This window comes from Garra rufa, chromosome 14, assembly GCF_049309525.1.
Source record: "Garra rufa chromosome 14, GarRuf1.0, whole genome shotgun sequence".
In the NCBI taxonomy this organism is placed as follows: Eukaryota; Metazoa; Chordata; class Actinopteri; order Cypriniformes; family Cyprinidae; genus Garra; species Garra rufa.
Window position 1 is genome coordinate 15,771,279 of NC_133374.1, and position 14,138 is coordinate 15,785,416.

The following is a 14,138-nucleotide window of genomic DNA, read 5'->3' on the forward strand; positions in this document are numbered from 1 at the left end:
TTTTGAGTAACCCCCTTGTTATGACTGCCTCTGGGTTGACAGTGGCGAGGTCCAGATCCAGGCACCTGTCAAAGCATGTCTCAACAGGACCAGCTGTTTGGAGGAAGTGGCCTGTCAAAAAAACCAAGATGAAACTGCCCTGAAAAAGCACAGTAAATTGCTCTGTTGTCATTATTATTGCACGGACACAGCAATGACCTTAATCTCGAGGTCAATTTATAAATCAATAATTTGAAAATATGAATTTCCTGAAAGAACCAGTATGAACCAGAACCAGTCTGACATAGCAATGTTTGACTTAACAAACAGCATGGGTTTGGGGCAAGGCTTTTCAATTTTCTGAGAAATACCAGATGTGTCCAAAAAAAAGAAAAAAAAAAAAAAAAAGCAGTTTGGAAACAGAATTACTGTAGTATTATTTATATACTTTTTTTTTTAGTTTTAGTAATTTCGTTATGTGCTTTCATATTCATTATTTCGGGGTTCAAGTGCTTTAAGGCATTTAAGCATATATGAAAAAAAACATTAAATATTATTTAGCAAGTGTGTAAAAGCATTTTTGGCAAATACAGGTAATTAGCTCCTGAAATATGTTTTATAACATTTATGACTTTTAAAGCACCAGTTGTGGATCTGATCTCTCGAAGACTTTGCATGCTTGTTTAGAATCATCTGAAGCTTATGCTCACCATGTTTTGTGAAGTTTTGAGTTTTCATTTAGGCTTTATAGGCTTTTGGATGTATTTGGACAGGCCCCTTATCTAAACGACCCCATTATAGTTTCCCAAATAGTAAATCTCAACATTTTTTTTTTGCTAATTATTGATCTAGAGAATTGCACTGCAGTGTTTTTTTTTTTCAGACTGAGTGAAAAACTAGTTCACAAAAGTATTTCTTTTTTTACATTTTCTCAATGATTCAACAAACTGTTTGACTGACAGCAGCAGTTCTAGACGCAAAGTTCAGAATGAGCTCTATCGTACGATACAAATATTGTACGCAAAACGCACAATATACAATCGTTTATGCCCTTGAAAAGGCAATATCGCCTCCCCAATGGCCAATTACTTTCGTCAAACAGGCCCACAGTTTCGTTCCATTTGACCTCCGTTAACCTGGTCTAATAGGTGCTCAAAGTCCATCAAATGTTGATAGGAAAAACGGTTGTGTAGTTATGGCTGTTTTAATGTTTTTTTCCCCCTCTTATAGCGCCACCAAGTGTCCAAGCTCCACAACTTTTTTCTTGTGACCTCAGATTCAGTTCTTACATATGTGTTGTGAGTTTGCCAAAGATATCTCATTCCATTCAAACGTTATAGCCTGGACCTTTCGAACATTTTAGCGTCCCTTTGTGACGGACTATCGAAAGTTCAATCCTCCTGCAATAGTTTGGTTCTGATAGGCCAAAAAGCTAGGACTAATTCGCAAAAGTAAGTTTTAAAAAAAATGCAAAATACCCCAAAATTTTGCCAGGATGGATGAATCTGAGGCATGTGTCTAGCTGCGAGCCAAGGATTCTGATGACGTAAGACATGAGCCTGCGACGAATGGTGGGGTTATGAGCGATTTCGTACTTTTTATCTCTGTAGCACCCCCATCAGGCTGATTGGGGTGAGCTTTGGTGACGTTGTAGATGGTTTGACTACTACCATCCCTCCGAGTTTCAAGTCTCTACGACTTATGGTTTGGTCTACCTGATCAGTTTTACGTGGAGATTGCTGATCTTTGGCCATTCTAACAATACCAACAGGGTTTCAGATCATCCCTAATAACAAAAGCAAATTCTGTAAATAAAATCTTTTTTGCCAAGTCTCTGAAATTTTGAGAACAAAATGTTTCGACCTTGGTATTTTCAAAAGGGCATGACATTTTTAAGAATAGATTGTAGCCCTGTGACAATGCTGAGAACAAAAAGTCTTGTTTTAATGGCTTGGATATATTTCAAAAGTGGACCACACTGGCAATTCGGAAGAAGAGCTGCTTCCCTGCGTAACATGTCAATCTGTATGACCGGAGGACAGGATGCCTCGCTGGGCGCTCAGAGGAGGGTGGAACGAGTGGTGCTTAGCATTCATTAGCCACAGCTCTAACAGTAATCACACTAGAATTCTGTCAATTACGCTCATCGTCCAGACCCGGTGTCATCGGCCCATCACACAGGCTATTTTCAGCTCTGGGGTTCACAGTAAAGAGGACATGTCTCTCTCTTTCTCTCTATAGTCCAGCACAAATGACTAGCTATTTCTGTGCAGCCAATCTCAAATTCACAATCACAGATAAGCCACTTGGTTGGATGATTCTCCAGTAAACAATGCAAAAAGTGCAATATTCTCTCAATCAATGAAGTTTTGGCTGGGACTACTTGTCTAACAAATGGCAGACAGAAGGAGTGTTCGGTAACTGGTTTAAAATACAAACTGTGTACAAAAACGATTACAAGTGCTCGCCGTTTTACCGCCTCTAGTGTTCGTTTCTGTTGGAAACTGCAGTGATATGTACTTATTGGGATGTATTTCGCATCTTGCGAAAAATTTCCCACAGGTACGTTCGTTTTCGCCATGAGATCAGGCCAACAGTCATTGATAAGCCTGCAGTTTCACAGGTCAGAATGAATCAAATGAACATTTCATAAGCACTGCTTTGTGATATGAATTCAGTATTTATTGCCCCACTTTTATGAATAGAATAAGACCCATATCACTCTTGCGTTAAGTGCTAACATTGAGCAGCAAGACAATGCACATTATTTCTTAATACTAGGGCCAATCATCTTTCATTCTGCAATTGCTACAAAGTACAAAGCTGCTCTGACATCAGCTGAAGAATAAAGAGAGAAAAGATGTCCATGCAGATGATACAGGCAACACAAATGTGTTCATGTTTTCTGACACCTCCCATTTCTGATCCACAGCTGTCAGTCTGGAGCCCACCGCTCTCTTATCCTATATCTGCTGATGTGTGTTTGATGTTTGTGCGTAAGGAGTGGGTGTGTTCCTCCATCTTTATTGTAGCGGAAAACATAGCTCTTTGTACATCAAAAGCTCTGTTCCACTGTTAGCCCACACTCCGCTGACACCGAAAAGCACACAGGAGGAGATGAGAGGAAGAGAAGGAGGAGAGGGGGAAAAACAGGCCCATCAGAACAGATGTGAGAAGCGAGACTGGAGAAGCACCTGAGGGAGGGTGCATGGTGAACACATCATTAGAACAATTTACAGTCAGTGTATGATTTCAAAAGGGACACTCAAATAAGAGGCGTGCTAAAGCCGGATATACACTTCTACTCTGGATGAGGATTTGCATAAGAAGTAAATACATAAATAAAACTATATATAAATAGTAGAAATGTCAGTAAACTATGAAGGACATGAACAAAGCTTCACTATATCTCCAATAATTTGAAGCCAGTAATTTGATGTTTATAGTGTATATTTTAAAATACTGAATGATACTTTACCAAATTGGGATTCATAAAATTTTTAGCATTTTAAATTGATTCTTGACTGAAACAATTCGCCATTCAAAATTCTTGTTTAATTAAATAAAATTATTTTATGAGTAAAAAAGCTATGCACTCATATCAGTCAGAATTAGAATATAAAAACATGCACATAAAATATTCCAGTATTAAAAATATACTTCATTACTGAGCACAAACCTGCATGATATAAATAATGTATAAATGTCACAGAATCCTATCAACAATTTAGAGTCATCAAGGTCAGAAAACAAACATGCGAACATTAGCTTTTTAAAGGTCCCATATTGTCAAAATTGAAATTTCCTGGCTTTTTTCATGATAACTGAGGTCTAGGGGCTATGTAACTACCATATGAGTTTCAAAGCAGTCAATCCACAGTAAACTGCACACAGCCTGCTTAAAGTAGCTGTTCATTTTCACAAGCCACTGTGACTTCCGTAAAGATGTGACGTCCGATCTACTCAGTCACCACCCCAGCACCAATCACGTCCCACCCACCTTTTGTCAAACCCAGACAATATCGTGTCCATAACATTGCTAAGCAACAACAACACGAAAACAAGTCGAGAAAACGCTGTTCAGTCGATAGATGTCGAAACTACATCATTGCACAGGCTTCAGAACAACGTGAATATAAGAGACCAGTGGCACGTCAACTTCAGCCTCTTTCACACAGCGATTCCGGTAAATACACGGATAATGTTTCCATGATTTGTTCCGGAATTGTTTAATTTGGTTCATTCACAGTTGTTTTCCGGAATCTGTGCGTGCTTTACACACAACCCATAAAGACATGTGACGTTTGGATGTGAGATGTAATGCAACGCGTACGTTTCACTAAACTGAAACTAACCTGAACAAACTGTGCTTCAGCGCTGATAGTGAGGAGCTGGCTCTGTCTGATCGCCGCTTCATTCCACTTTGCACGTATTTTTTTGTCGTGAAGAGTCGCATGATAACGTGCATCATCACTACAACACTGCCTTTATGATTCTGGCTTTTGTTCACACAGCCCTCGTTCCCGTAATTTTCCAGAATCAGCGCGCATTGTGAAAGGGGCTTTACTAAAGCAACAGTTATGTAGCTTACTGCATTCGGTGTTTGAAAAAGAAAAAACATTAATGATCATTCTGAAATATCCTGTTGAATATCAGCAGGCTAGGCTCTTTCTATGGCTCTAGGCTCAGCCAGAGCCATATAAAAAGAGAGTTGCGACACTCCCATAGGCTTCCATAGGAACTGAGGAATGCGGAAGTAAAGCGTGTCATGGAGCGGTCAATAGTTCCAAACAACCAATAGCTCCTCCATTGAAGCCCATTCATTTCAGCGCTTCTCAAGCACAGTCGCAAGTATATTGAAGAAATTACTGCATTTCTTTACATTTTAACGCATCAGTTGACCTCTCGAAAAACTGGCCAATAGTGGTGTTTTATGAAGCGTGTTATAGTTAATGTTTATCGTTAAAAAATAAACAGTTAAACTGTAAATGCAGCTGGATAACGTGAGAAACACCGTAATAGAGACCATAACCAGATACTAGTTGTCATATTTTTATGTTTTTAGTCTTTCTGCAATCTTTCTCTCACTGTAGGAGGTTGAATGAGTTTCAGTAAAGACTGCATTCAAGAAACACGATAAAAATGTAGGCTGAATGCAATTCGTTGCCTTGTGTTTTTTAAACATTATTTTCATCTTTTCTATTATGTTAAATGCCATTTTTGCTCGCCTTTTATAATATTCACTTATGTTGTATATTTGAATATCATAAAACAAGAGTAAATTACTTTTTTTTATTTAACATTAAATCGTTAAATCGAAACATACTGTATAAAAAAAGTGTTTGATCATGTCCAAATACACATGCAGATGTATTTAACCTTAAATATTACACTAACTGTAATCTAAATACTATATTAGAAAATGTTATCTTTTAAATGGTCAGGATCATTATTGCACATATTAAGTACAAAAAAAACCTCCTCAAAATATTTACTAAATAGAACTTAACTATATATATTACAGTTATTTAATTGAATAAAAGTTACACTTAAGGTGTTTGGTCACATTTGACTGCCAAAGAGTATGAGAACATATTAATTATGTCTCTTTATCACTCCCCAGAATAAAATGCGATTGTAAAGCGTATTCAGAGAAGTTATCAATACACAATCAATGCACATTATGTGTTAATAATTACTCGAAATTGCTGCAAATATAGTAAAACTGCTGTCTATCCTATTTAACTCCATTCAAACACATTGACAGCGCGGAGCTGTTTGGAACTATTGAGAGCTCCATGAACCACGTGACCGTGCGGCGGCGAGATCAAAGCGTGTCGCAACTCTCTTTTTATATGGCTCTGGGCTCAGCTAAAGCATACATGACCGTAGTTAACTGTGATTGGCCTGGCTGTGCGTCACTCAGAAAACAACAGGCCAATCAGAAGAGAGGCTCATGAATATTAATTAGATGGGCCAAAATCTACCTGTTTTTGACAGAGCTCCTAAAAAAGGAGCTGTAAAAATATATTAAGATGGATTTTGGCACTTATACCGCAAATATATATTCTTAAGGACATTAACAACTAAAATAAACCTCCAGAAATGTGTACAATAAGGGACCTTTAATGTTTTGGGCCTAATAAAATAGACTGCGAACCTTATTATTTTTTAACATTATCGATTTTATATGTATCTTTAAATCTACCTGGTCTCATGGCGAAAAAGTACCTGCGGGAACTTTTTTCACACATAAGCACATATCAGTGCAGTTTCCAACAGGAATAAACACTAGAGGTGGTAAAACAGCTAACACTTGTTGCTTTCAAAACAGTTATGATGGTTACAGCTCCATATGTTTCGCTTTCTGGATATAACAAGCTTGCTCAGTAGCTCAGCCAGCATGGATTTAGACTTAGGATGCAGAATCATTGGGTACAAATACCATCAAAAAAACATGACTCATAATGAAAGAGCTGAAAGACTCAAAATCGAAAAAAAAACAAGCTAAAACAGCATGCTTGCGATTGTGTTTTTTCATCACATTTGCTTTTGTTCATACTATCGGGCAGGTTTAGGTGTACGGTACATTATGTTAAAATGTCATTAGAGTTATAGCACCACTCAACGACATTTCAAGTCAGAACAGTAATGACATGTACAAAACAAACGTCAAATAGTTACATTCATCTGTTCCTAGGGGAAAAAAACTAACACTTTTTTTTAACGCCACCCAATGTACATTTCACATCGAATTTGTCACAAAATGTACATGGCAGTATGTATTTTGTGTCTTGTAAAAAAGTTCCCAGAGGTTTGTTTTCATCATGAGACCAGGTTGTTTTGAATTTCGAACTTTGTCATTTCTAATTTTAAAGAACCGTGTCTATATATATATAAAAAATATATATATAAAAAATAGGTATTCATGTTTCATATTTTTATGAAACAGTCAGATCAGTTTTTAAAAAAAATAGGTATTCATGTGTGTGTGTGTGTATATATATACATATATACACACACACACACACACACACATGAATACCTATTTTTTTTAAAAACTGATCTGACTGTTTCATAAAAATATGTAAAATAAAACACAGGTCAGAGCGACTCAGAAAGAATGTTTCATAAGCACTGCTTTGTGATATGAATTCAGTATTTATTGCCCCACTTATGAATAGAATAAGACCCATATCAGTCTTGCGTTAAGTGCTAACATTGAGCAGCAAGACAATGCACACTATTTCTTAATACTAGGGACCAATCATCTGTCATTTTGCAATTGCTCCTACAAAGCTACTCTGACATCACCTCAAGAATAAAGAGAGAAAAAAATGTCCATGCAGATGATATGGATCTCCTGGAACCTGGAAATCTCATTTGTTTATATAGTGCTTTACTTAGTAGGTATAGATTGTTTAAGAGCAGCTGAAATTTAATAAACATGTTTTATGTTTTAAAATGAATTAGTTATACATTTTCAGATTTTTCCAGAAGGCAATATTGTCATTATTCATCTTTATACAATTTAATGTTGATTCAGTTTAGTTCAATAGTTGTTGATCATCATCTACCTAAGTTCCTCAGTTGACTTCAAATTTTGCTCTCATTTGACGCCAGTTGATAATATTACAGAATATGAATTGCTTTTGAAGCAACATTCCATTTTAAGCTGAAGTTATTAAAACTGACTGCACACTAGAGGGTTTTCAAATTATCGTCTCGAACGGGAGCAGTTAAATAATCGTAATGACACCACACAATAGAAGATCTTTTGGACAAAAAATTGCTTGCGACCCCCCGATCATTCTATAAAATCAGCCTTATAAAATTAAAATAAACTTCACATTGACGTAAAAAACAAACAAACAAACAACAAAAAAAAAACACTTGACCATGCTTGGGTGGAATATAATAAATTACCTGAAGCACTCAATGCCACAAGATATTGAAAAACATCTAGTCATACGTAAGCCATCACTCTTCCATGATCTGTCATAGAAGGTGGCAGATCAATATAGGACAGACTCCCTCTTCTCATCACTTCTGTCACACATCAGTCAAAGCACCTGTGTGAATAACCCACCAACCAAAAGCTATTAAAACACGATGCTCTCCCTCTCAAAGCCACAGGCTAGGAATTTCAGTCATGATGGGGTCCTGACACTTAAAGAGAGAAGGGGATTTGACTCTGGGCTTTGTCCCACCTAATCCCAGATTAATTGCACTCTAAGGCTGCAAGAGGTTTTGATGAATACATGTATCATATCTATGGCAGCTTGGTTTCATCTCCCTTGTGTGTGCATTTTTTTTTTCTTTTGGAATACATCATAGCTGTTCATTGAAACGGCTTTGCTGAAATCGTGCCCGATGGGATTGAAGTATTTCTGAAAAGGTTTGGGTCTGTTGTTTGGACAGTGCTCTTTCTTTGCCTCCCAGGGCTATTGTGATTGGAAGCTGTTGAAGGGAGATAGGGGTCCATTGACTGACAGAAGCAGGGTCCTGAAGACTGGCCATGTGGATGCACGGCAAACCCAGATGGAATTGAGCGGCGCCGCTCTCTTTCAGTCATACATCATACAGCTCCATCAAAAGTCTATCCCTCTCAGCTCAGAACAAACATGTCACTGGTCTGCACAGCACAAAAAAGAGTCCTTCAAAAAAAGTCTGTGAATGATCTAGCAGTCTCAACTAGAAATTTGTCGTTAAGTGGTGGTAAGAATGCAACGAAAATATCAGACTGTATTGATATGTGACATTTAGTCTGAAGTAGTCTTTAGTCTTACACTGAAAAAAAATACTTTCACAAATAATTACAAAGAAATGCCAAGCAAAGTGTTGAATAAAGTGTGAAATCTTGAAGAAGAAAGACTGAAAAAGCATTTTCTTGCACTTTGAATTATTATTTTTTGTAGAGTTTGAGTAAAAAAACCAAGTGAATTTTTCATGCAAATGCTTTTTTTTTGCACCACCAAAGTCATTTTTGCTTTGTATTTAAATTGCAGTCAAACACAGATTGCCATATTTACTGGACTGTACTGTTTGCTATTTAAAATGTAAGGGTAAAATGAAAATTTTCACAATTTACGCACCTTCTTTCACTTAAAATCTTTTTTTTTTTTTTTTTTTGGATCCTCAGACTGCATTGGCTAAGCGGCGTTTCAGGATGGCTCCTTTCATTGTTCACTCTGCTTGAATGGGTTTTCGATGATCCTTTCTCGTCGATTTTTCCCGGTACAGTCAGCTCACAAATGCACCTTGGTCCCCAAGTTGGTGCCAACACTGGTCCGGATATTAAAGAAAGAGAAGAGAAAGAAGAAATACAGAATCAAACTTATGTGAGAGGGTAGATGGTCGCTAGGCCATTTTAAAAGAATACAACGAGATTTTACTTATGGAAACTTATGGAGAGAAATAGTGCAGACACTGGACGAAGATGAAACTGTCCAGTGTGCTTGTGCCTATCTACCTTTATCTTCAATGCGGAATTAAGCTTATAAGCGAGACTTCCAGTTCATTAGCAACTATAGAAAAATAACGAGAAGAATAACAACGTGCAGTAAATAGTAAAATTGTTTGCACTACAAACCAGTGTGTTCATAATTAACATTATGCATTAAAATAATATGGTAAGACACACCAATTTGCAACCAATTTGAGGAGCAGGAAAACAAGCTGTTTTGTAAAACATAGTTGAACGCAGATGAGACCAGAAGCCAAACCAATAAAATTTTGCATTCAATTTTTGACTAATAATGGCCGTGCACACTCTTACATGAAAAAAGGTGGATAATCTGAAAGACTAGACAAAACTTTTTATTTTGGCTTGTGGTGAGGATTCACTCATTATTTCTGCAAATTACACTGATACACCAGTAGACAGTAGTCTTTATGACAGAATAAATCATAAAATCAACCAATTCTTCCAAAACTACTGAATATTCCATGAACAAAACAAAAGTGGCTGGCTTTATGAAGTCATTGAATTATTCACTTAACCAATTCTTTCAAAACATTAATTCGGTGAAGAACAACTCTTTATGACCAAAGTTCTCTTAAAATGACAGTTCACCCAAAAATGAAAATTCTGTCTTTAAATACTCACCCTCACTTAGTTCCAAGCCCGTAAGAGCTTTGTTTATCTTCAAAACACAAATTACGATATTTTTGATTAAATTTGAGAGCTTTCTGACCCTGCATAGACAGTAAGGCAACTGTCACATTCAAGGTCCAAAAATGTAGCAAGGACATTGTTAAAATAGCCCATGTGACATCAATGGTTCAACCTTAATTTTATGATCAATAATCAATAATAATTCAATAATTTCTACTCTTCTGTGTCAAACTCGTTCATGAGACAACCACTACGCATGGTTAGGGTGAGTAATTAATGACAGAATTTTCATTTTTGGGTGAACTATACCTTTATAGTGTTTTCACGTTGCGTCATCAATCGGCCATATTGGCGTCACTCAACGTAAACAATGCCACTGAACTGAATGAAACTCAGTTGCTGAAAATAGTCAATTATTGTTATGTTTTGGGCTGTACTAATCGGTTGGACCAGGAAAAACTTTTGGAGTACTATAAACTGCCAAAAGTTAAAACAAATCAAGGAGAAAACTGTCTGAGAAACAAAAGACATTTGATTTATGGTTGGCCAAACTGAACCAGCATTTCCAGGGCATGAATCTTGACAACATTCATGTTTGTTCTTATCACTTCTGGTCAGGTAGGTGAAATATTAGACTAATATATTTATTAATAAAGCTTGTACGTATCTATCTTTACCACCCATTAACTTTAGTTTCTCAAAATATTGCACCCTTTCCTGCTTACCAAGTCCTTCTCTATATGATTTAACAGCTTCCACGTGTTTTTTGTGGTTTAGACAACATAAATTACCAGAACAATGTATTTAGTAGCATATTAACCATGCAATCCATGCTGTTGTTTACATCCGAGTATCTACAATATGCCACACATCCGGGTAACTGACCAAATCGTGGTGCCAGTTCAAACCCCTCTATTGGTAAACCATAAAGAAGAAATTAATATAAAACTACAGTTTTTAAAGACAGTTCAAAAGATAAGGAAACATATGGGTAACAAGCATTAATACAAGAATCCGACATTCCTTATCTGTATGTGCTGTAATGCAGAAGTTATTTCCATAGCCTTGAGCCTGCAACTGATAGAAGAGAGCAAACCTAGGAAAACAGTATTATGCTTAGATTCAGCTGCATCTTTGTGTAGCATCCAATCTAGTAAAACAAATAGAAATGAAAAATATGCATACTAGCCTTCTAAACATAAAAAAGATTGGGAATAGATGTGTATTTCTGCTGGAATCCTGCTCATGTTGAAAAAGAGGGAAATTAAGCAGCAAACCAACCAGCAAAAACAGTACTAAAAATAGACAGACATATTTTTTAAATCGCAGAAATGAAGGGAAATCAATAAAAAAAAGCTGCCATCAACAAATCCTGAGATAGATAGGGATGGACAATAAAGCAAGAGAGTATTCAAAGCTTCAAAATTCAGTTAAATGATGAAATTCAGAAGAGGATATATATTCTAGACTTAGATTGAGACCCAGGATTAAATAATACATTCTTTTTCATGAACAGAAAGCTAATAATAAAGATAAATGAGAACATGTATTAATGAAATGCAAAAGTAAAACTTAAGCGATGTCCAAAACAGACAGAGAAGAAGATTTATATTGCCTGTAATTGTGTACCCAGACTCATAGGGAATGTGCAGAGGCCATCAGAAAATTTACATGCAAAACCTTGGTGGATAAAGTTGTTGTTTGACGAGAGTATTATGAAAATGAAGCAGTGTGTACTAAGGAGAATGTGTCTGCGCCAGTAATCATGTTTCACTCTCCTTTCAGTTCAGCACTGCAACTGAGGGAAATGGCAGAACTAAATGGATTTGCAAAGACCTTGATAATCAGAAGGGCGTGCTAATGTTTGGCTTGGATTTGCACACGGACAAAGTCCCTTTTGTTCGGATGTGAACCAACAGAAGAGACCGAAGAAAGCACTATACATTTGTCTTTCACTAAAAACATCTAATTTTAGTGGTTAAATACCTAAAACTCACCACATCAAAGCTTTTTATACCAAAAGCAACTAACAATAAGGGTTATAAAGTCCATTAAGTTCAGTTATCAGTATTTTGGTCTCCTGTGTGACTTGCTATTACCCAAATTGCCTCTTTTGATAAAAATATCAAAAATCATGTTATCTTTCAGTTGGGGTTAGCAATTTAATTAATATTAATCCGTCACAAGCTTATTCTCTCATATACTGGTCTACGAGGAACATGCAAAACAAAAAAGCATATCCCTCGAGTATCGTCTCATACAATAGCTTTGAACAATTACTTTCTTACACAGTGAAACTGCGATGATGTGCTAAACAAAAGGGCTGAGAGAGGCATGAAGAGATTTATGGCAATGCTTATCTTAACTTAATAAAAATGTAAATGATAGCGCAAACAGGCCTTTGAATGCTAATAAACTTATTGTTTGGTGTGAAACTGACTTTTATATTTGAAGCAAAGACCATTTGTCTTAAAGATTATTACGAAAAATTAAATGAATGTAGTGGTGCTCTAACCCCACTTTGGTAGGAGAATAAGTATCTAGGGCTCTCTCCAATTATCCTCGCAAATATAATAAGATAATTGTGGTCTAGTTATTGTACATCTGTCATATATCTGCTCATGTCTAATTTACATGAATTGAATCTATGCAAATGGCAAGGTAATGACTTCAGAGACATTGTTAGGCCGCAATGTTCGCTTTACAAACCTATTTAGCAATCAAGTGGCCGCAACGCACTTTACATATCTGGTGTTAGAAAAAGTCTACTCAACATCATTTGGCAACCTATTACACCTTCCATGCATTAGGCTGCATTCATCAGCGTCACAATCAATTTGCATACAATTTATCTTCCCACGCCCAGTCAAGCACTGTCGCAACACAAAGGACGCACAGGCACAGAAACCTATACAACGCTTTCATTCTCATTTCAGGGGGCTTTAATTCAAGACCTCTAAATTGCTTTGCATGTGTGCTGGGGGACAAAAGACTGCCAGTGCATATACCATTAGTCATCTGGCCAGTCATCGGATCTGGTTTTCTATCTAAATGCTGCCGAGGGAGTTTCCACCATATGCTAAATGTTTATGTTAAAGGAATAGCTCACCTCAAAATGAAAAAATGCTGAAAATGTACTCACCCTCAGGCCATCCAAGATGTAGATGAGCTTGTTTCTTCATTGGAACATATTTTTTAGAGTAAATGCAGCATTCCTTCACTTGCTCACCAACGGATTCTCAGCAGTAAATGGGTGCCGTTAGAAGGAGTCCAAATACTGTAGCTGATAAAAACAACAACAGTAATTCAAAAGTACTCCACACAACTTCATTTTGCATATTTCTCTCTTGATTCAGACAAGATGACTTTTCACTGGAGAAAGCAAAATTATGGATAGAGGAAACATATTTTAGCCCTGAAGCAATGGTTTGGAGTTAAAAGCCTGTTGTGGATTACTTGTGGATCAATGTGATGGTTTCATCAGAAGTTTGAAGTCTTATTCTGATGGCACCCATTCAACTTACATAATGGTTAATTTTTCTCCAAATCTGTTCAGATGAAGAAAAAAAAACTCATTAACTACAGTTGATGTCAAAAGTTTACATACACCTTTAAGAATCTGCAAAATGTTAAATATTTTACAAAAATAAGAGGATCATACAAAAAGCATGTTGTTGTTTTTTTTTAGTACTGACCTGAATAAGATACTTCACATAAAAGACATTTACATATAGTCTTAATACTGTGTTGTTACCTGAATGATCCACAGCTGTGTTTTTCTTTTTGTTTAGTGATAGTTGTTTATGAGTCCCTTGTTTGTCCTGAACAGTTAAACATCCCGTTTTTCTTCTGAAAAATCCTTCAGGTCCAACAAATTCTTTGGTTTTTCAGCATTTTTTTTTTTATTTGAACCCTTTCCAACAATGACTGTATGATTTTGAGATCCATCTCACACTGAGGACAACTGATTATAGAACTATTACAGAAGGTTCAAATGCTCACTGATGCTCCAAAAGGAAACACAATGCATTAAGAGTTTGAA